This window comes from Marmota monax, unplaced genomic scaffold (genome assembly GCF_021218885.2).
Source record: "Marmota monax isolate L192 unplaced genomic scaffold, Marmota_monax_Labrador192_F-V1.1 WCK01_AAM20220418_F8-fsc00064, whole genome shotgun sequence".
Lineage (NCBI taxonomy): Eukaryota > Metazoa > Chordata > Mammalia > Rodentia > Sciuridae > Marmota > Marmota monax.
The window spans coordinates 1,106,248-1,130,895 of NW_026694542.1; the positions used below are offsets into that span (position 1 = coordinate 1,106,248).

General features: G+C 49.7%; 1 protein-coding gene across 9 annotated transcripts in view; it reads right to left on the reverse strand.

Moving 5' to 3' along the window:
• Positions 1–24,648, reverse strand: part of Msi2 (musashi RNA binding protein 2) — a 370,756-nt gene that overhangs the window by 294,956 nt on the left and 51,152 nt on the right. The gene's annotated exons all lie outside the window — the stretch shown is intronic.

A 24,648-nucleotide genomic window follows, 5' to 3' on the forward strand; every position in this document is an offset into this window, starting at 1 on the left:
TCCAGATTTAGACCTGCTCCCTCTGACCAAGGGAAAAAAAAATATATTTTCAACTTCAAGTCCTCACAAAAATACCACAAATTAATGACTATGCATTCCTTTGGGAGAAGTCCAATCATCAACCACCAAAGTTTCTACTGAACTTGGCCCTTGGGGCTCCTGAAAATACCCTAGACTTCCTTCCTAGCAGCTGAGCAACCTGAAGACTTGGAGAAAGACCAAAATCTCAAGGTGGCCCCTCAGTGCATTCAACTAAGAAATACACCAAGTTTCCATACTGCCCATCTCCCTGCCGATGTGGGGACAGGATGTCCATGTCCCAAGGAGGTGTTTTGCCAACATCTCTCAGACCCACATCAAATATAATATTCAAACCAATTAGCTCCAACAGCATCAGGAGCAAGCAGCATCTCCAGCTCTCATTACGGGGCCATCCTATTCAATTCCTAATGAGAGGAGAGACAAAGGCAGTGGATGCAATAGGGTCTACTTCAAAAATTCTTTTTCTTTTAGAAAACAGATCCTCTTTTGTTCTGGTTAAACACCAATTACTCTGCTCTCTCTAACATGCAAATCAGCTGAAAATAGGGCAATATGTAGCTCACTCAGTTCCACTGCAAGTTTGAATGAAGAAAAGAGAAAGAGGACAGGGAGGGAGAGGGAGAGGGTGAAAAGAAAGGAGAGAGAAAGAAGAGGGAAAGGAGAAAGGCAAGATGAGCGATAGAGGCAAATCCCTGGGGGTCTTCAATTCCAAGTACTTTGTGCTCAGATAAAGCTCTTTTCAAAAAGCTTTTTTGTATTATCTGTGCCGGTGCCCACAAGCGGTGATTTTGCCATTATCCAAAAAAATAAAGCAAGAAAAGAAAAAGCACATTAAAGTATACAATATAAGCAAGAAAAGCAAAAGTAGCCAACAAAGCTATTTACCCACAGCTCTCACTTGCTACAAACACCCTCCAAAAAAGCGATGTTGCTGGCGTCACATACCAGAGCAGGGGAAGGAGGAAAAACTCACAAGTCCTACCAGCACTGGATGGTAAAGGGTCCCCAGGCAGGTGGGGGTGTGAGGACCAACCCAGGAAGCATCCAGCTCAACCTCTGGCTCAGGCACAGGCACGGGGGTGCTTGGTTTGGTTTTTCCTCATTTTCATTGAGTTTAACTACTTTGAAATTTCAATCTTCCACACACATTATTACTTTTCTTTCTTTCTTTCTTTCTTTTTTAATGCAGGTGTGTGGAAGGGTGTATCTGGGTTCTCTCAGCTCCCAAGGAAGTCAACGCAGCACTTCTCAGTCCTCGCTGTACACCTGTCACCCAGGAGACCTGGAGGAGATGCACACCTGACTCTCAGGTCTGCCTGAGGTCTGAGCCTCTGCATCTCTAACAGGCTCCCAGGTGATGCTGGGACCACTTGGAACCACCTTCCTTGCTTCTGCCTCTCATTTCAGATTTTGTCTTGCTTGACCTTCTTCCCTCACCCACCACCCCCCAGTCGAAGTGAGGAGCCCTAAAACAACAGCTCCCTCATGCTAGGCTTGGATGGTCACGCTGCCCCAGGCACCACTGAGTTTCTCCACAATGTACCCAAGCGAGCACACTCAGGTCAGAAGGGACTTCAGGGAGGAATGCAAGTCCAGGGCCAGAAGTGACCCCGTATTACTGCTCAGGCTCCCCCAAGGACAACCAGTCCAGGGCTTCAAGTCAAGGAAGGGCAGCCAAGGTGAGCAGTGACCAGAAACAGGGCTTCCTGCTGGTGGACTCAGGTGCACCGCGAAGAACGTGCGGCACACACTGGCATTCGGCAGAGGGTCAGCCTCCAGCGCCCTCTCTTACACCAACCCCAGTCTGAAGGACAAGTGGCCCCTCTCCACTCCACTCAGAACTCGAGTGTCCACCTGACAACACTTCCCACTAAACACCCGCTCCAGGAGGCAGTTTCTCTCGGCCCGCCCCAACCCCAGAACTGCTAGCCTGGCTGGAAAGACTACATGGTGAAATGACCCAGTCACAACGAGGGGATCCCCCCCGCATTTCCCCTTTCTGGACCTGCCCTCTTTACATCTGGGCTGCCAGTCAGGGCACAAATGTCCCACCCCTGCCCCAGGACAAGAAAATAAAGACACTCACATTTGCTGGGATCCCTTTAAGTGCCGGGACTGATCCACTACATTTCATCTCATCTAGGCCCCCAGAGAACCCCGCAGTGTTGACACTACCTCCATTTGGCAGGAGAGAAAATGGAGAGGCCAAGAGGTGACCCTCATTGATGGTGCTAGCAACGACAGCATGGTAGCAGAGGTGGCACTATGGCGGCTGGTAGGGTGGCTCTGGAGGCAGACTCCACAGGTTTGCATAATGGCCCGACACTTACTAACTGCACAAATAGGAGCCTCTTTCAGCCTCAGAAAACGGGCTAAGAAGCATGCTATTCTCCAAGGGGAGTTGTGAGGACTGACTGAGACATCCTGGAGTTAAGGTGCCATCATTCAATGTCAACAAGCCGGGAAGGGCTGGACCCACCCTTGAAGGGAGGAGAGCTGGGGCTAAGGCTGGGCTGCACTGTTTGGGACAGGCTCACAACTTGAAAGTGGTTAACTTCACTCCCATCTGGTGAAGGACACTTAGAGGACCACCACACACGCACAGGTGGCCTTGGGGACTCAACTTCATCTGGGCAAACCACTTTCCAGGAGCCCGGAATATACACTGTACAGACCATGGGAAGCTGTTAGAGTTTCCAAGAGTCATGAGGTCCAAAGGTCTCAAGTGGCAATGGAGTCAGCAGTGAGCTGAAGCAGTCCTGCTGACTGCTCTATGCACAGGAAGCCAGCAGCTCATTCACATCTACCACCTTTCCTCGCAGGGAAAATCTCAGGAGGGAAAAATGGACCCACAGGCATCATGGCGGGGTGTAAAGTGCAGGACAGAGAACAAGGAGGGTCAGGGAAACCACTCCACCCTCTCCATCACACACTGCAACAGCAGAGCAGGTCCAAATCAGCACCAAACACCCAGGGCGAAGCAAAGGGAGGGGGCACAGAGCGCAGGGAACCTGCAGGTACGGTAAGACAGAAGAGAAGGAATGGCACATGGAGACAGCCGCTGAGGGCTGGTCGGTGTCAATCAAACAGAAGAAAATGGAAATGGCTCTTACTTTTTAAGTGTGCGTGTAAGATGAGACAGGGAGAAAACTAGTTGGCTTTTAAGACAATCCCGAATCAATCCAAGAGACAATGACCTAAATACGCCGACCCCCTGGAGGCTGCCCCCCAAAAGCGAGGCCACTGGTGCTTGGCTTGACGCTTTCCTTTCCCGGGAGACCTTGTGTGATGGACAGATCTAAGAAAGACCCTATAATCTGCATTTACGCTATTTGTCTCTTTGATACATCAAATACAGATATTTGCATCATTTATTTTAACATGCGTGATTTTCTTCTGAAAGCCAAAAAAGAGAAAGTCAGTCTGATCCCCAACCCCACTCCCTCCCCTCTCCTCTTCTTTAGAAGCCTGAAAACTTAAGCCTGGCACCCCTGACAAGCCAAATTGATCTGGAAAGATCTTCAGAGGCCAGTTGCATTAAAGAACAAATAAAGGACTCTCCTGGCAGAGGAGACAATAAAGACAAAGGGGAGCCCAGGGGTGGGTCCCTCTCACCATTGGCAGCCCCTGGAGGTGAAGGCAGGGAAGGAGGGCGGAGGAGGGCGGTCGCCCCAGGAGCTGCTCCAACCGCTCTGCTCAGCCCACATTAAATGAAAAGCCCTCGCAGGGGCCAGGATGAGGAAGAGAGGTTCAGCAAGAGTAAGACTGAGAGGCCCACAGGTGGGGCCCACTGCCCCAGTACGCGAATAGGCACCTATAAGTTATGCAGCCTTCAGGGTCTCCAAGGAACTGGGGCACAATCAGTCTGTATGGGGCCCTGCCAAGTTCCTTATCCTTTATTTATGCTCTCACAGACACCTGTACAGAAATATGGGCATGCAAGAGCCACGCACCCCATATTTCACACCAACCAACTCCAGAGGCACATCTTCTCAGCCTCCCACATAGGCTCCTATTTGCCAAATGCTACTGGTTCCCAGGACTGTGTGTCTCCTCTGTGCAGCAATCCCTGGGGACAGCCCAGGGGCAGCCGCGGAAGGGTGGGTGTGCCTCCCTGCTTGCTGGAGAAGCAAAATGCGACAGTGGGGGATGGTAGAAGTGAGGGCTGGAACCCGATTCCACCCAGCTCTTCCCAACACCTGTGTCAACCCAGCAGGTGTCCCAATGCCTGCTCTGAACTTTCTTTGTGCATCACTTGCCTCAGATCAAGCTGTTCATTTTTTTTCTTTGACCATTTTTCTTTCCTAAGTCACACACCCAACACTCATTTGTTGAGCACTTACCTGTCAAACAGTATTCTGGGTACTGAGAATAACCTGAACAAGACAGGTAAGGTAGATAAGAGTGTCAAAACAAACAACTGCTTCCACGCCACCACTCAGCATCCCCTCCTTTCTCTTAACTCAAGATGGGCATGTGATCCCTATTTTTCCTCCTAGAAAAGCCCTGCCACAAGATCAAAGATGGCGGGCAGCTGCAGGATGCTTCTCCTTGCAGAACACAGACAGCACCCAATCACTGCCTGTGGGTCCTGAAGTCCTGCGAGGACAGACTCTCTCCATAGCCCCACTCCCTTACCACCATTCGTGTGTCCTGGGAAGGCCTCTGTCCCTCTGATCCCTGGAACCAACAATACTTCAAACCCTGGTCACGTCGTCAAGTTCAGCCTCAGCATGAGTGTTGGCCCCTGCTCTGGCCTCCTCCTCCACCAGAACTTCCTGGGGTCCCCTCCATCATGCCTGGCCCTCAGCTTCCCAGAGGGACAGCCATCCAACCCAACAAGGCTGTCTCCCCGACACCTCTCCAACTTTAACGTAACTTCCTTTAAAGGGCCTTCTGAGGACAACATACAGGGCAAACACGCAAATACCAGGACTCCAAAGAGCAAGTGCGCGGAGCATACAGAAGACCGACATGAAGCCAGGAAACCAGGGCCTTTGACCAAAATGACCCAACTTGTAGTTTCTGAAATATAAAAAGAGTATCTATCTTATCAACTCTCACAACTATCACGTATCTAATATTATTCACAGGTCCCAGATAAGGAAACTGAGGCTCAGAATTTAAATGATTTGTCCAAGTGGCAAAACTGGACCTCAAATGGGAGCCTGCTAACTTTAACATGCATCCCTCTTCCTCTCTGCCCTATGCTCTCTGGTGTGGTAGGAAATTAAATCCTTACACATCTCGTCCTTGGCAGCGAGGTGTATTTAAAGTGTGTCTACGTTTTACATTAAGATGATAGGATGTTATGCAGTGATTAAAAATCATGCTGTTTTAACCATCTAGTGGACATGCAAAAATCATTATAAAGTACCATTAAAGAAGTGAAGAAGCTGAATATCCAGACATACACCCCACCGAACGATTACAATTCTGTTTTATTTTCCAACTCTTGTTTTTAAATTTACATATTTACATATATTTATACATCTCTACATATACACAACAGTGATAGCATCAAAGTATCCTCTTTTTTTTTGCATTTTTCTATAAGGAACAGGCATTCCTTTTCTAATTTAGAAAAAGATATTAATAAACTTTACTTCTGAAAGGGAACCACTGTTCTAGCTTGGCAACAAACCAACTCGGAACATGAAGCAGGGGCCCCCGACCCAAGTCACCTCCTGGCCAAGGACGCAGCCATGGTGCCAACGACAGCCACTGGTTGCCAAGGTGGTAAACATAACAGCAACAGCTGCCAGGGATCCTGGCTGTCACCAAGGCTGTCCCCAAGCCCCATGGCCGGCCTGCAGCACAGAGGCGAATGTCTTTCCAGAGGAGAGGACCCAGCGTTGGGGAGGACCCAGCACTGGAGACACCCAGTACGTGGGACAGAGGCTGAGGAGAAAGCCCTGAGCGCAGGGCAAGGAGTGAGGCTGAAGACTGAGCCTCCACGGCCTGGGGTGATTTTTAAGCCATAAATACACTAGCTCCACCAGACAGCTGAAGGGAAAGGCACCTACACCCTAGGAATTCCCAGCACGGACCCCAGGTCACAGCTGTAGGAAAACTGCGGACAATGCATAGGACCCTAGGAAGGAACAAGGATGGGGCTGGAGGCGTGGCTCAGTGCAGAGCCCCCGGCCTGGCATGCACAAGGCCCTGCGTTTACTCCATCTCCAGCAACATAAAGAAAGAAGAAAGAAAACAAGGATGAATCTGCTTATCAGGGACGTGCCCATGCCTCATCACTGGCTCCTGTGTAACTTTGGGATGAGTTAACCAATCTCTCTGAGCCTGTTTCCTCACCTGGAAATCCAGGCTAAATGCCAATCCTAGAAGAGAATGCTAAGAGCTGAAAGAAACCGTGGCTGTTCCGCTATACTGCTGAGAGGACACGCAGGCAGCCGCTGGAGAGGTCCTCACAGGAAGGAACCCGCAGCCCTGTGGGTGAGCTGGGAAGCAGAGCCTCGATCCCCAGGGGAGCCTGCAGATGATGGCGACCCCAACTTCCCCTTGACCTCAGCCTTGTGAGAGACCCTGAGCCAGAACCACCCTGCTGACAAGCCCACTCCACACCCCTGCCCCTCAGGTGCTGTGTGCAATAATCCATGTTTGCTATTTCAAGTTGTTCAATTCTGGGGTAATTTGTTACACAGCAGTAGACAACTAACGCAGACTCTGGTTCCTGGCACATAAGAGTTCCTGTAATATTTCCTTGATAATATTTCCTTGTTAAGACTACCAGAAGATATGATGCTGATGAATAAGAGCATTTTTAAGAAAAAAAAAAATTAAATGCCACCATGTTAAATATATACACTAATTAAATGCATCCAGATTTTATAAATATTGAAATACGAACAACTATAGATAATGATGGGGTACTATATGTTTCAAAATGATGGAAGAAAAAATTCTGAATGTTTTCACCATGAAGAAATGATAAATGTGTGGAGGAGACAGATATGTTTACCCCGACTTGATCATTACTCAGCATATACATACATCAAAACATCACAAGGTACTCTATAAATATGTACAATGCTTATGTTTTTATGTATCAGTTTAGAAATTTTAATTTAAAATTTTCTCTAAATAGGAACAAGAAATATGTCTTAGAACACAGGAAATGCAGTACCTGCATGTACTTCCTGGTAGCTAATGTAGGTGTGGTTCAACATCTCCTGCGTGGAGGGTCCGGACCCTGGATCACCCCAAAAAAACGGTCATAAAAGTAGGTGGAGAAATTCGTCCACCTCCTTCCCAAAGAAAATAAGCAGAAGCAGCAGACAGGTGGGAGGAGGGGTATTAGAAATCGAAAGAGTCTCAAAAGCCTCCAAATCTGATCCTCCCAGAGCCCCCTGTGGGAGGAGAAGCCCTCCAGCAGTTCAGGCCACAAGCCTTGAACTTCCTCCTGATTCTCCTCCCTGCACTTCCACCACCCTGTCTCCAGCAAATCCCACGCCTCGACCTTCAGCACAGAAGGGGAATCCAGCCACTTTGCCCACCTCCCTCACCACTCTGTCCCTGGACAAGGCCTGCAGCTCTTCTTTGCTGTCACCTGTGTTCCTCAGCAGTCTTGATGCCACACAGGAACAGGTGGCCCTTCTAAGAAGCAGGTCTTCTCTTGGCGATCCTTGACCTCTACCCCCTTCTACACAGATAGATGCCACATCTTTACTAGAATCTGATGTGACTGGTCCCCCTGCCTGTCCAACCGTGGCCCCTTCCATGAGCCCCTACCTCAGCCCCTACCTTCTCACACAGCAGGCTTCTGCCTCCAGGGCTTTGCCCTCCGCCTGGAGCACCATCCCCAGATAGCATGCATAAGGGCCTGGCCTGACAAACTGCTGGAAGAACACTCCTCCCATCCTGCTGAAGTCCCCTGCCTTGCCCCCTGTTCTTTATCATATAGCTCGTTAGCAAGTCACAAGTTGTCCCTGTAGCCTCCCCAGTGCCTAAAGCAAGGCCTGGCGCGGGGCAGGCTCTCTGTGCGTCAGGAGGAAGCAGGCTTCTGGGAGGAAGGTCCAGGTGGGAAACATCGGGCTCTGAGCCCTGTCCACGCTCTGTCACAACCGCTCAACTCTGCTGTGGCACGCTGTTGTTTGTTTGACCGATGAATCAAAAGGATGCATTTGTCTCTCAAATGTAAGATAAATACAAAAACACATGCTGCCCCCATAAGACACTGTAAGATAAATATAAAATACGAATCTGCTTCTCAAAATAAGCTACCATAAATAAATACACACACACACACACACACACACAGAGTTTTCCATCTTCAAACTGGACGATGCTCTCATTGGGTGACGAGCTGGCTGGTGTGACGGGAGGAGGTGGGCCTGCCCACTTCCATCAGAGCCCTGAGGACAGCAGGGCAGTATGGGTCTAGGATGCTAGAGTGTCCCACTCCTGCTAGAATGACTTCGCCCAGCCATGACTTTAGCCACTTTGGAGGAAAAGGTAGCAATTCACAGACACTTGCCGAGTTCTTAAGGAAATGGCAGACCAGAGCAGAGGAGGGTGGGGGACAAGAACAAAGCCAAAAAATGTCCAGAGGAAAATGTCCTGGCACTGACGGATTCCTGTGTGATGCAGAAGAATAGTCATGAAAACAAATATACCCAATCTGGCAAGGCGGCCAGCTAGAAGACAAAGGCTATGCTTATTTTAAATTAACTACCAAGAACAAAGGATAACTAGAGGGCACTCTTAAAAAAAAATCACTTGCCCAAGTCTTTCTGCTTTAATTACCACTCAGCTCATAGCTCGGGGTTTCCTACCACAGTGGCCTGTTTCTCTCCCAAGCCCTGCTCTGTCCACTGGAGGAAGCGTTTTAACAAGATCCTGGGGAGTGCTGCTTTCTAAGGCCTGAGTTGCCCAGCTGCCCTGCCTGGCCCCCACTGGTCCCTAGCACCAAGCCCCTCTGCACATCCACCGAGGGCGGCCACCACAACAGCCCTCCAGGGAAGCTGCAAGGCCTGGCACTTTTAACCACCACCTACCAAGAGGGCAGGGGACCCAATGCGCTGCTGGTCAACCCTCCAATTTTATCAATATTTTGCCACCATCAAAGAGCAGGGAAGAGGCTGGGTGCACGCCTACAATCCCAGTGACCCAGGAGGCTGAGGCAGGAGGATCGCAAGTTCAAAGCCAGCCTCAGCCATTTAGTGAGGCCCTAAGCCACTCAGCAATATCCTGTTTCAAAATAAAACATTTTAAAAAGGTGGGGGAGGGGTGTTGGAGGTGTGGGTCAGTGGTTAAGCCCCCCCGGGTTCAATCCTTGGTACCAGAAAACAAACGAGGGTACCTTCAAACTTTCTGAACCTACTCCCGCTTTGGTTATCTTAATGCCAACTCGAAAGCAGAGCCAAGGCCTAGCCCTGCATCCACATGGGGGAAGGGTGGCATCCTGGAGTCCCTGGAGGTAACAACAGGGTGGAGCAGACCCCTGTGGCAGTGTAGGGAAACCAAGGCAAGGAGGAGCAAAGTGGCCTCCCAAGGTGATAGATCAGGGTGAAGCCCCCACCACCAACCGTATGGGTCACTTGGGCTGGGCAAGCCACAAGGTGAGCTGGAATCCATAGAAAGTAATCCATCCATTCCTTGATCTTCTGGGAAGGTATGCCAAACCTAGAGGGCAAATCTGTTTTTCTTTCTCATTAAAAAAAAAAAATTAAGGTACAAACCACACCTTGGCTAATTATCCGCACCCCCCCCCCAAAAAAAAAAAGTTGTACTGGCAGATCAAGAATTGGTCCGTAAAGAAGCCGGAGTTGGAAGAATGGGAGAAGAGCTCAAACAGCTCTGTGAGATTTCCAGGGGCGTGGAATAAGAAATGCCAGAAAGCAATTTGCTAGTAAAACCCACAGACTGTCTCCATGAGCCGGATGCACTTCTTCGGGTCCTACCAATTCCTATCCAATCCCCGCAGCGACTCTTAAAGGAAGGCGATATCCCCGTTTTACAGATGTGGAGACTGAGTAACAGAGAGGTTAAATAACTTGCCCAGATCACACAGCCAATAAACAGAACCAGGATGTCAGCCTTGGCAGCCTGGCTCCGGGATCCGAACCCTTAAACATTATGCTAATTAGTTAGTCTCTCACTCTCAAAGTTTTTCCATTCTAAAGTTTTCTTAAAACTTCTCCCTTTTATTTGTTGTGAATTTGTTTTTAAAAAATTCTTAACCCATATTTTGCAAAGATTCTGGGATAACCAACAATTGGTATAAAACCAACAGTAAAATTAAAATTTTTAAAAATCATGTTGTGGAGAAGGGATATAATACACATAACAACAATAACACCAGCGAAATCGTGACGCCTCTCCACACTGGACTCCGTGCTTCCTAGCAGCCCAAGTAAAAAGGCCAACTTGATCGACTAAAAATATCTGTTTATCAAAAGAGAAAACCTTTCAGTTCCAGAGAGAACCAGACATTCTCCATTACTGACTTTCCATGGAATTTTCTGAGTATTAAGAATACAGAGAAGTGGTGGACCAATGTCCCTGCTGACATGTTCTGAGTATATTTTTAAAATTAAAATGTAACATGAAAAGCAATTCCAGAGAACACAATTCCGTAAAGAGCTAGGTAATGCTGCCCAGGAACTAGCCTTCCAATGAGATGCTGTTTTACTGGTACAAAGTTACCAAATGGACAGAATGACAAAAACCTGGTTCTCTCTAAGAGACAGATCCCTGGGTAGCCCAGAGGCCTTCGCGGCCCAAGGGCAGCACCTGAGAAACCCAGGACATCAAGCGGTGAGGACGAAGAGGGGCTGCCCACCACTGTGCTCCAGTTGCTCCCACACCTCCCAGGATACCCTTCCAGGGCTCTCTAGGAGCATTCAGGACTCCCCTGGAGGTGGCAGGAAGAGAGCCACTGCTCAGCACCGACGGGGCTCAGTCAGCACTGCCCACTCAGCTCACGGGCTCTTCTTTCCTGACATCTCAACTCTCCTGCACTTACTTGGCTTTGAAAGAAGCTACTAGGAGCCCAAGTTCCCCCTCAGCCTTCTCCTTCTCTTTCTGAGGCCTCAAAGAAGTGGTCTTCATATGCCCGTAACTACATCAAGTAACTACATGGAGACACCCAGGAAGACCACACAGCCAGTCCTGGGTCACTGCAAAAGGTTTCATCGTTGCCAGGTTTGGTGGAGGAGGCTGTGGCAGGAGGATGGCAAGTTGGAGGCCTGCCTCCACCACCTAACAAGACCCTGTCTCAAAAAAAAAAAAAAAAAATGGCTGGAGATACAGCTCAGAGGTAGGGAGCTTACTTAAAATACGTGAGGTCCTAAGTTAAATAGTGCTAATGCTAAGAGGGAAAAATAGAAAGAGAAAAGCATTTCATTGTTTAGTTTAAACTGCTTTGGAACCCAACAGAACAATACTCTCTGGGCAAGGCATGGAATACACTCCGATCCCTCATTTTACCAGAAACAGAGATCAAAGCCTTGCTCAAGGTCACATGCGCTAGAAACTTGATCCGCAGGCCATGTTCCTTCTGTCACACCACACTAGGATGATCTTGAAATGGACAGAATGAGACGCGAGTGTGGTTCTGGAAAGTGTCCAGCCCCTCAAACACTGCGAAGGCCTGGGGACGAGCAGCACCCGAGAGACAGAAGTCCTAACTGGACCTGAATCGCTCAGGTATCCTTTACCTGTTTACAAGTTAGCAATTAGTCAGAGGCTGTCGGCGTCAACGTGGGGAGGACCAGGGCAGTCGAGAGTGAAAGGCACTCTGTGTGTAACACCCACTAAACCCAGAGCCACGGTAAATGGCAGCAGCCACCCGAATGCACAGCCCCACGGGTCCCCTTTGGACTGGACTCCTCCTGTCCAGTTTGCTGACTGAAAGAAGTTGGAAACCCTACCATCCACCCTCCCGAGTCACTATTCAACAACAAACAGGAGCTATATTTAGCACTGTTTCCATGAAGGCGCCATAGGCAAAGGCCACCAACCTCTGAGACGAAGAAAGGTTAAATAAGGTTATCGGACCAAAAAAAAAAAAAGAACTTTAATAGGCGTGTTCCATTTTGTATTCATCTGTTCAACACAGCTTATGATTTTATAAATGGACCTTAAAATTAACAGGAGGACAGACCGTTTTTCCCAGGAGCCTCTGTGTCCGTTCTGCAAAATTACGTAAGTCAGAAAATGAGGGTTCTGATTTGATTACGCTTCCAGCGGCCCTGCTGGGGAGGGCCATTCACTATGCACGCTGGCTCTGCACAGGGCACTCGGGAGAAGGCAGCTGGACAGACCCATGTTCACTAACTCGGGTAAATAAGCCTTTGAGAAAAAAAAATAAGCCTTTACACCCTCGGTGATCTCCCCCATCCCCCAGTAAAACCCCGGGACAGGCTGCGGCCCACCCAGATGGGTGAGAAATTACACATCTCTGAGTTTGGGTTTGCCATGTTGTTTGCCCTTAATGGAAGTTTATACATGCCTCCCACACAGGGGTATTGTTAGAAGGAATCAAATAATTTACTGTTGAACACTCTGAGTTTAAAGGACAGAGCACGCTCTTGGGAATGCAAAATATTGCCATTTACCTTTTCTAAAAAAAAAAAAAAAAGATTATTTGCTTGTCTTTTACAACCAAGCCAAACGAAATATGCCTTGTTCCAAATGTAGTTGGAGGTGCTGAAAACCTCCTCTAATAATCCTATTTCTGCAAAATGTAGAGCTGTTTTGCAGAGAGAAATTCAAATAGGCCTGGAACACGTTCTTGGGAGGCCAAGTAGCCCTGTCGCCGGTGTCTAGGTGTCTTGTCACTGGAGTGCTACCCACGGCACCATCTCTGGGCACACCCGGCTGAGGCCTTTTCTCCCCAGCAGCCCTACAAGAAATCTCCTTTCTTAATTGTTCACGAGAATTTTAATTACAATGTGTTTACAGTGAGACCAGGGGGACCCCCAAGTCTAACGATGGAAGAATCCACAAAACAACTAAAGTCCCACCACATAATCTGGAAAAAAAAATGTATAAAAGCCCCCTTTCTGTCCCTCTCCCTCTGCAAAAACCAAACACAGAAATTTCAATCCAGCAATTCCATATTGAGAACTGTCTTTACAGGCAAAATGACCAAACAAGTGGGGTTTTCTGTTTTTTAGGTCATCCATGGATGTTCACTGGGCCGGGGATATGGCTCAGTGGTACAGCACTTGCCCTGTATGGCCTCAAAAAAAGGCTATTTACTGCCACTGTTGTTTGTATAGGCAGAGCTGAGCCACCCAGCAGCCCAACCACAGAGGATTAGGTAAATGAGGTTCCATCCACACAAGGGAGCATTCTGCCCCAACTGGAAACACTGGCACTGGGTGTGTGTGGAGTGTACCCCCTTGAACACCATGCTGGGGGTAAGCTAGAAAGCTGTGTTTTTTATAACAGCCCCTAATTTTGTGATACGATATCAATGTATAACGTGTTCTAATTTTTTTTTTCTGATACCAGGGATTAAACCCAGGGGGTTCTTAACCACTAAGCCACATCTCCAGCCCTTTTTTGTATTTTATTTAGAGACACAGTCTCACTGAGTTGCTTAGGGCTTTGATAAATTGCTAAGGCTAGCTTTAAACTCACAATCCTCCTGCCTCAGCCTCCAGAACTGCTGGGATTACAGGTGTGCACCACCGCACCCTCTGTGTTCTGATTTTTGAAATAGAAATATGCAAAGTTGTATCTAGATATGCACTGGAAAGCCTAGGAGAGAAAACTTGCTAGTTGTGCTGGTTGGATGAATGGATGGATGGATGCATGATAGACAGGAGTCAATACTGCTGTTTTAGAAGATTTATCATCAAGAATTAGTTGTATTACTTTTTTGGGGGGGGATGGGGGATACTGGGCATTGAACTCAGGGGCACTCAACCACTGAGCCACATCCCCAGCCCTATTTTATATTTTATTTAGAGACAGGGTCTCACTGAGATGCTTAGTGCCTCACCATTGCTGAGGCTGGCTTTGAACTTTCAATCCTCCTGCCTCAGCCTCCCGAGCCACCACTATTAAGGGCACGTGCCACCACATCCAGCTAGTTGCATTACTTTTGAGATCAATGTTTTTTGCTTTTTGGAACATAAACCTACTGAGGAAAACAATTAAATTAATTAAAAAGGAAAAATTCCTCCTGCCCCTCCAGGGCAGCAGCCTTGCATATACTAAGTTCTGAGGGGCAAAGAAGAGACACCTGACCCTAGAAAGGCAGATCCCAGCCAGAGATGGAAGAACTCTCAACTTCAAGGGGTGTGCGGCCTGGCCAGAGACCCTCAGACACATAAGCAGTCAAGGACACACACACCTGCACCTGTCCCGCCTGCACCTGTCCCCCCGTGCACTGGTCCCTACTCAAATGCGGGCCACCCCACCACCACCACCCACCACGCAATCCCACTAACCAATGACCTCAGGGGCATCTCAGAGTGGCTCAGTTTTTGTGACAAGATTATAAAAGCAGCCACCACTCCAATGTCGAAACAGACACAATGAATCCTCAGTTTGTCTACCAGAAGCTCAGAGACTAGGAACAAAGGATGGGGCTCCCCACATGGCATACCCTTGCTGCCTGGGAGAAGGCCCACGCTGAATACAACACTTGTGGTGTCGGACAGCAAATCACCAGTCAGGTGGTCAGCCAGCAAGCTCACCAACCAAGTAAAGGTCAAGTTTCCCTAGTTATGGGCTGACAACCACAGAACAACCCTGCCCTCATTCCAGACAGCTCTCTGGAGCAAGAGACTCTTCTCCTCACATGGAGGAGTATCAGACTAGAGTGCCTGCAATATACACTGGCTGTGTGACCTCAGGCAAGTGACTGTACCCCTCTGGGCCACAGGTCTGACATCATCCTAGACAGCAGGCAAGATGATCATGAGGACAGTGAGAATGTCTATTGGATGGTCTGTTTCTATTAAGTACTGAGTTCCATTTGGCACTCCAGAAAACACTCAATTTTTTCCTTTTAACTCCCACATCCAATCATTTTATCACTTTACCAAAATCACTCTCAGACGAGTGGTACTATTCCAACTCCACAACGACACACAACAGCACCTGGGGCAAGGCAGAGTTCCTCCAAATGCTTCCACAACCTCCTTCAACTTCACTTCCACATCCTCATTCCTACTCCAAGACAGCTGGTGGTGAAACCTCGGGCTTCGAGAATTCAAATCTCACCTTGCTACTTCCCAGCCAGGTGACCCTGGGAAAGTGACTTAAGCCGACAGTCATCTCAAATTTCCCATCATCTACAAAACGGGGATAAAATGAGCACCTTTTTTTTACAGGACTGTTGTAAAGATAAAATGAACGAAAAGAAAAGCGTTCAGAACAGAGCCTGGCACACAGAGAGCACTTAATAAATGATGATGAATGTCAGCTATTGAAATCCACGCAGCCAGCAAACTCTGACTATGTATTTATTCTCACGGTGCCAGTTACTCTCGAAGACTCTAAGGAAACATAAAAATATTGCCTAGGACAGAGTCCAAGGCCTTCCCTGTCCAGAGGGGAGAAGCCAACGTGAACAAAAGCCCTCCAGCATCCTTATCCAAAGTCCTCCAACCAAACAGGCTTGGGTTTAAAGGTTTCTGACTTCATACAGGTAACAGGTGGGTGTACTATACAGTGCCTATCCCCCACCTCTACCCCAGGGCCTGGATTAGCACCTGTGATCAAACGTATGGGTATTTCTTCGGCAAAATCCATGCATAGGCACACTGAATGGGATCAAGAAACACTAGAGAGCCTCAAGATAGCTGGGGAGACGGGCTCAGGAACACACACCTGCAATTCCAGTGACTCAGAAGGCTGAGGCGGGAGGATCAGAAGTCTGAGGCCAACCTTGGCAACTTAGTGAGATTCTGTCTTAAACTAAAAAGTAAAAAGGACTCAGGGATGAAGGGCCCCTAGGTTCAATCCCCAGCACCGAAAACCAAAACAAATCAAGACAGCACAGGTCGGAAACCACCCCAGCTGCCAGGCCTCCGCCAAGTGACTTACAAACAAAACAAAACAAAAACCCCACAACAACACCCTGGTGGTTGGCAGAAGGGAAGAGATGTCCAGGTGGGAAACTAGTCCAGTGGCCAGGGAAAAGAGGATGGTGACGCCAATGTAGGCAGCCGAGGAGGTAAGAACCAAGCGACAGCCACCACCCCAACACAGCCCAGGGCGTGCAGCCCCTCTTGTAGGAGTCTTTTCGAGAGGTCTGGTGCATCGAAGGACAAAGTGATTATTTTAACAGCACGAGAACAGACACAGGGCCAAGGAGGGTGCCTGGCAGAAACCAGAGAAGGAGGAGGAGGTCTAAGCTGGAATGGAGTTGGACTCCCCAGTTCATGAGGAGGCTCTACAACCATCTTTTCTGAAGTGATTGGGGTTCGGGATGTAGCTCATGGTAGAGTAAAAGCTTTACGTGTCCAAGGCCCTGGGTTCTTCTATCCCCAGCACCACAGAAAAACAAAGACCAGGGGAAAAAAAAAAAACTGACAAACTGCAACAAACACTAGTTTTGTTTTAGATGGCAAGACAGCACCAGTGCCCAAGGGCCAGGAGAAGTGTCCACTTGGGAGACTGTGGCAGCAGCTTCAGCCATGTCACCTGCCAGTTCCTCCAAGAAGAGCCAAGAGCTAAGGACACATGGACAAATGCACAGCTGGACTGACAGGGGACAGAGGGGACCATCACTGAAGGGGGCAGTGTATGACCAGCAGGACCATTTAGCAACTCAAAGACCCCCACCAGCCACCCCAGCTGCCAGGCCTCAGACTCTTCCCACAAAATCTCCTGCTCCATAGGGACAGGCATGGCCTATTCCCCTCCCTATCATCATCTAACAACATCCTGATCATAAGGGCTCAGAAATAATTACCTGGTGAATTGAGCCATCACCAAAAAGAAAACCATCTCACAAGAACCCATGGGCAGAGAGCTCCTCATAGATAGAACCAATGAGGGCAGCAAGGAAACGACAGATCCCTGCAAGAGCTCAAGACCCACCAGCCCTTCCTGGTTAGCAAGCACTTCTGCAAAGACCAAAAGGTCTCTTTGGACCCCGATGGGCAGATGGCTCATGTGTCCCCGGCTCCACCTGTCCTGATGACTAGGGAGAAGTCCTCCCAGAGATGCCACAGAACACTAGCTTAAGACACTGTCCCTCTACACAGCTGGACGGCACAACCATTCTGGGAGCCCAAACCTGCCACTGTCAGGGAAGCGGGGACACCTGTCGTGAGCAGGGAAGGCGGCAGGGACAGCAGAGAAGGCCTCCGCTGGCATGGTGAACTTGGGTCTTAGGGCGCCTCCTCCAAGTGTACAGCTGGCCTCTGCGTGTTCCCAGGCAGTCACTGAGCTCAGCCACTCTTAGGAGCAGGGAAAACCCAAACTGTATCCCAGAAGTCCACGGGAAAAGCAACACTCGCACTCAAAACCGAAAAGAGTCCCTCCCTCCCACGTTTTTCTCTTCGGCTTTCCTACAGGATTTAGGACCTGGAGCTCTGCAGAATCCGTGCGTGGAGATCGGATGAGGGAGCAGACCTACATCTGACACAAGGAGGTGATGCTGAGGGGAAAATCTTGGGGTCACCTGCTTTTTTTTTAAATTTTCCAACTTCGAATTATGGGCATTTGCAAGCTTTCACAAAAGTAAAGAGACGACTACAACGAACCCCCAGTGCCCATCACCCAGGGTCACTCATTGCGAACCCAAGGCCCATCTTATGTCGATCATACACGCACACCCACGCTGTATTATTCCACTCATCAGCTGAGTTTTCACAATCAACACAACACAAAACTCACGGGGGCCTCTGCTTCGGGCCTCGTGTTTTTACCTGGGAGCCCTCCAGATGTCAGAATCATCCATAGACCTGCAACCACCACAACGGGGTTTTCTGGCTGGAACACAGTGGGTAGGCAGAGAAGAGGAGGCACAGACTGGGGACGGGGGCTCCTCAGACTTGTTCTGCACACAGCACTTTTACTGGTGGTGCTGGGGATGGAACCCAGGGCCTAAGCGCTTCTCGGCTGAGCTACCGCCCCAGAGATCCTCCCTGGTCAGCAAAGTCCTGCAGCGGCAGCACTCGCTCCAACAGCCAATCCCAAACCCAAGAGCCCGCGGTGGAGCCGCCAGCCCGGCAAGGGAACGTACACGGTTTGTTGTTTATGTTTGATTAAAGGTTGGTTTATGTTTCCTTGGAGAGTTTTTATTTCTATGCCGTTATTTCACCCCTAAAATTTACAGTGTCTGAATTCTTCCGCCCTGTTTGAATCAACCCACCCCCTCCTCTCTCTAGCCTGAGAATGGCCAGAAATAGTTTCCATTGTCACTGACTTAAATTTCCACTTTGATGATGGGAACAAATATTTTTCTTGCCCTTTCCTGCAACAGGAATAAATTTTTCCATTCAGGTTCTTCTAATCAAGACTCTGAGGGCCAAATTCTGACAAAAAAGGCAAGGAACACCCGAGTAGACAAGGGACACCTGCCTTCTGTCCTTGGGGTCAAAGCAGTGGGCTTCAGGGCAACACCATGCGCCCCATTCCCTGGTATCAGCAGCTGTCTGCCTCACGTTGGGGACAGAGCTGGGAACAGACCTGCCCCTACCCTCACAGAGAGAGCTTCACTCCAAAACACAGGGCAAGCTGCTCAGCCCAACACAAAGGTTTCCTTTGGAGGATTTCCCAAGACTAGAAAAAAGAATACTGAGGAGCTCAGCCCTCCCCCATTAGACCACACCTCCCTTCCCAACTCACCCCCCCACACACACCTTGTCAGCACAAATGCAATGGCTCCTTAGGTGAGCAGGCTCCCAGGTGAGCAGAGGCAAGCCAGAAGACAGTCAGTCTGCCTCCTGGCCTCTTCCCTGCGGGGAACTCTCTGGCCCCATCCAGAAGAAGGCTCAGCATGCGCTCTGGTGTAACAGAGCTGTCTCCAGAGAGCCCGGGGTATTTCCAGAACTAACATTTACATGGAATGCTAGAGTGCTGGGTTGGCACAGGCTGGGGCGGGGGCTTCCTGGGATCTCTCTCTCTTCTCTAAATGTTGATCTCATGTTCTGAGTCACCTTGCCAAGCGGGGCAAAATGGTGGCTCCCCAACTGTTTGTAAGTACCATCCCTATCTGGTGGTGCATAGCAGTGAGAGACGTGACAAGAACACAGCAGCCTCAGAAGCTTGAAGAAGAGACCCCTTGTCACACTTCCCAGCCTATCTAACCAACCCACATATACAGGGCCCGGGGTACTCAGAATCCAGTGGAAGTTGCTAGAGCCCTCCAGGCCCCAAATCCATGGCCCCCTAGGACAGCCCAGGTGTTACACCTTCCTTAACAGAGGCAGAGGGGCTCAAGGGAGTAAAGACAAGCAGACCAAGATGATAGGCTGGGGTGACATGGCAGGAGGCTAGGGGAGGCTTTCATGTCTATTTCCATCCCTAGAAAACAGCTAGATGACTCAGACAGCTGCCAAAGCCCCTTGCTCCCAGGTCTCTGTCCTCTGCCTCCCTGCAGGACTCCCTCACTGGCTGCAAAGACAGCAAGGGTCTGTTTAGTGTTTCCCTCTAGCTGTACCTGAAGCTAGGGTTGGAGGCATCCCACAGCCAGCTGCCTATTTTAAGGAGAGGAAGGCAGAGCAGAAAACTTAGAGGACTCAGAATTCTGGAAGAATTATTCATCCCCTTTGGGCACCACTTAGCTCTTTGATGAAACTCTAAGGACAGGAACCTCTGACCCTCCCCAACTGTCTTAAAATTATTACCTCCACACGCTGCGCAAACTGGCAGGGAACATCTGACAGCACCTTCCCCTTGGGTCTTCTCCCAGAGGATGCTCCAAACAACCCAGCATACCTAACCATCCTCTCCATTATCCTCCTACAAATTGGCTTGTACCTGAAAGAGGCCAGATGTCACCTCTGCCCAGATTCAAGTCTCTGCAGGACTGTTTAAATAAAAAAAAAAAAAATGCCTCTCCTCCCTCCCGGAGAGAGGCAAGACACAGACCATCCCATCCCGGCGACAGAGCCAACCACCGAGGGATCATCCTCTGCCCGAGATGCCTTTCCAACCCTCTCAGAGACACTCCAAGCTGGTATTGAACAAGAAGGCAGGCTGCAAGTGTTCACAATTGCCCTCGAGTCGCAGAGAGTAATTGTGTTGTTTTCGATCGGAACACAGTTCAGCAGCAAGTGTCCAGAAAACTCGCAGGTGGCAGCCTGGTGACCACTCAAAGGAAGGAGGCATTGTCCTTCCAGAGAAGCAGACCGCGAAATGATGCACAGGGGAGCCTGGTGGTGGGGGGACTCACCATCACCTCACTTGAGGCTGGCACGGAACAAGCCCCTTCCCGGCAAAAGGAGACTCCAAGAAGAGGCACAACTCTGCCACTGCCCGGGGGCTGGAAGGGGGGCTGAGTGTGGTTTCCCATCAGATGTGGATGATAAAAAAAAAAAAAAAACTCCCACTTGAAGGGATTTCATTTTGTTTGGGATTAAACTGAGCAAACGTATTCAAAGCAATTTGCAAAAATCAGATGGAACGCAAGCTCTCCATCAACAGTCTCTACCATGTTTGATTGAAACTAAGGCCTTGTGGATTTTAAGAGTCATTGCTATGACCCAAAGCCACCCACTGGTAAGATGCATCCTGATGTTCAAGCGCAAAACTCGAATGAGAATGCATCCTGAATTGAGGAAATACAATGTTTCCAGCGGGAAGCAGGGCAGTGGCGTTCCTGCCCTAGGTGACACCAAATCACTTGTGGGATCCTTGAGAAGGACTTTCTGCTTCTCAGAGTCTTGGCTTCCCTGGCATGAAGTGAAGGAAGGGACTTGATGATCATTTGTCCCTGGAAAAATGCTAACAGGAGCCCCCAGTCACCAGTGAAGCACAGGCTTCCTCCCTCCGCACTCTCTCCTCACACCCATCTGAGCATTTGGGTCAGAAGACCCTGATGGGCATGCTCACCAGGAGCTCCCCAGCCCCACAAGCTCACAAGGCCACAAGGCCAAGGCCGCAGGTCCCCTTGCCCTCTTTGCCAGGGGCACAGTCTCTTTTCAGGGCCCACATACCACCCAAAGGCAGAGGGCCGAGGCCAGCCCTGGAGCCACCAACAACACCCGGAGCTGAGTGGAGGACCCCTCCCCAGCCAGCTGCCTGCATCCCCCGACAACAGCCGCTTGGCAGCCCACATTAGGAAATCTACATCTAACAATCCAGCCCCAGCACCCCGAGGAGCACAGATGCTCCTGCAGTGCTGCATCTTCTTTGCACTTAACAGGCGAAACATCACGAGGAAAGAGAAAAGAGGAACTTGCTGCTCGGCTGCGCCACTCCATTTAGACCTGGGCTCGGGGCAAGCTGTAAGTGCTGGCGGCCGGCTGCCCTGTTTCTCCCCGACACCCAGCCCCAGCCCCTTTTCAGACCTGTGTTTCAGACAGGAGGCCCCCACACCCTCTCCCTTCAAGCTCCTTATGAACAGCAGCACAGGCCCCCACCAATACACCCTGCCATGTCTCTGGCCCATTCGGATTCCTCATGATAACAGGAAAACTGGCCAGGGCCCATGGTGACCTCAGGAGCAAGGCAAGATCGCCAGACCAACATTCAGAACACTGTTGCAAGAGGGGGACCCGGCGGCGGGAGGGGGACAGGGAGGGGTCGGAAATGGGGGACAACACCAACAGAAGAAGGTCTGAAGGACAGGGCTAGCCAGCAGCAGTGCAAATCCTCACTGGACCCCCTACCTCAGGTTTAAGGTCCTCCTTCCCCATTCTGCTCTAAACCCCTCCTCAGAGCATCTTTCCTGAGAGGCACAGTCCAAGGTCAGGGCTCTTCCACCCTGAAAGCACACTGGCCCGGGTTGTGTCTGCCAGCTGCATGGCCTCAGGAAGAGTCCCTATCTCAGAGTCTTGACTTCTTTATCTGCCACATATGTTCATATCTGTGCCATCCACTCCATGTGTCAAAACTATAAAATAGGATACAGTGGAATAGGGCAGTTATTACTGAATTATGCTAATAATGCTAATTGAGAATGTTGAGACTCTAAAGGCATTAAGTCCTCTTTGTGCACATATTCTGCGTTTCTGATGGGACTCCAATTTTCCCCAGGACAGAGGTTATGTCTCTTTTCTTTTTTTCAAAAATGCCTAAAATAGGATTCTCCACACATCACCTCAGTTGGTGGTGTAGGCTGATGAGATGGCAGCAGACCAAGCACGGCGGCGCCAGCCCCTCCCCTGGCCTGGACAGACATGGCTAATCAAGTGCACACTGTGCCCACTGATCACCAGTACTCCAGCAGGCAAGACGCTTGCGACAGATCAGAGGTGGTGGCCAAGGAGGCAAAGACGGTTCACCCCAACCCCAGGCTAGGCACAGAGTCTAACCACTAACAGGTGCTTTGAAAACACCGCCCACCTACACAGATGGCTTCTGGGCACTCCTGTGAGCAGTGGGGACAGTCTGATTCTATCTCTTTAGGTCCAGCCCCACGCCCTTTCTTTTAGCTGCCTCAAATCCTTTTGAGAAGATCAGCAGGATGTAAATTATTAAATTATGAGTCCTGGTGTCATATCACTAACACGCAGCCTGTAATCTCTGACACCGGAGAAGGGGAACAAAGGACAGAATTTGTGATGAATCCGTTAAACTGGACACCACGCCTTCACTCAGTGCCTAGGGTCACCTCTCAAGTACCCCTGCAATCAGATTAACCTCCCCCCTCCCTTCATGTCCACAAGCGCCAGACAAGTACGCACAGAAAAGCATACCATGTCAGGAATGACCCAAGGCCATTACAAAAGACAGCCCCTAACGTCCTCCCAGCTCTCAGAGGTCTACAAATTGTAAATTAATTCCTCTGCCTCATCTACTGCTCTGTCCCCTCCAAAGAGATTTCCCTTTGCACTGATGCCACAACCCCGGGTGGACAACCCAGCAGGGCCCAGGGCTGGGCTTCAAGAGGCATGTAAGAAGGCCAGCCTGCAGTCACGTGACATCCCCCCCTCTCTGAAGAGCATCTCTACTCACTCAGTGGGACCTAAGATATTCCGTGATAATGATGAGGACAAGTGGCGGTTTCAGAGCCCTCTCCTGTTTACTGTCTCGCAGCCTCTCGATACCCCGTGTGAGTCTATATTCACGCATCCCGTGTACACCCTCCGCCATAGCAAAGACCTAATTTAGACAGAGGCAAATTAGCTCTGTGGGGTGAAATGCATTAACCAAATCTCCCAAACAGCACAAATCTAATTAACTGAAAATCAAAATTGCAAAGCTGCCGAAAAAGATTTCCACGGAAGAAGTCTCCCAAGGATTGAAGGAAAGTTGTGGGCCACGTGACCTGCCTAATCCAAGTCTCGGCGCTAAACTGGGATAAACGCTGTTTGGGTGTTTGGGTTTGTTTGCCTTTTCACTGATGTTTGTTTTCTCTAGATCACCTTTATCACCAGTGGGCTTTAGAGGGCTTATCTGGTGCATGCAACAGCCACGGAAAAGCATCCTTCCCGAGGAGTGGGCCCAGCCTTCAAGAACCTTCCGAGCCATGGGAAATAAGAACACGGTTTCCAGAAAACCCAGCTGGGAATGCCTCTCCTGACTCCTTCACATCTGCCCCCTCCCCAACTGCCCACCCAGGCTCACCTCCACCTGACCCCCATCACCCAGGAAATGCTGCCAGCAGTGGGGTTCAAGTGTCCCCCATCTGGGGCCCTTGAGATGACAGACCAGCAAAGCCAAAGCCTCCCCTTTGTGAGAAGATGAGCGTCTGCATTTATCCTTCCGGCCCCTGACCTCCCACAGGCAGAGGATGGGGCAAGGTGGCTTTGCACTCCAAAGCCAATGAGCTCCTGCTCTTGGTATTTAGAGGGCAGAAAACCATTTCCCTCCCTCCCACCACCCCTATTTTAAGCTCTTCCCTTCCCCATCAGTCCACAATGGTTCTCAACCCTGGCTGCTGCTGAGAATCACCCAGGGAGCTTTCAAAACCTTCCAAGGCCCAATCCACACCCAGACCAAGTAAAACAGATCAGACCTTCAGAGACACAGCCTCCCGGGACGATGCCAACCTGCAGCCAAGGTCAGGAGCAGCAGCTCCAGACCAGCACTTCTGAAGTTGCCATGTGCCCCTGATGTAGTCAGGGGATCCTGTTCAAACACAGACCCTTGGGCTGGGGTTGTGGCTCAGCGGTAGAGCGCTCGCCTAGCACACGTGAGGCAGTGGGTTCAATCCTCAGTACCACACAGTAATCAGTAAAATAAAGGCATTGTGTCCACTTACAACTAAAAAAATATTAAAAGAAAAAATACAGACACTGACTGAGCAGGTGGGATGGGGCCTGAGGTTCTGCATCTCGGATGGGCTCCAGGCTGACATGGTGGCCTCGGAGACCACACTCAAGAGCTGTAAGGTTCTAGAATAAAAACCCCAACTCCTCAAGGCATGTGCAATCTATTTTTCTTCTTCCATCTCTCATCACTGCCCAACTCACAAACACCATCATGGGTGCAGCTCCCCAAATACACCCTGCTAGTTCCTCGGTGGAACAAATGCGTGAGTTAAAATAGGGCCAGGATGGCGGG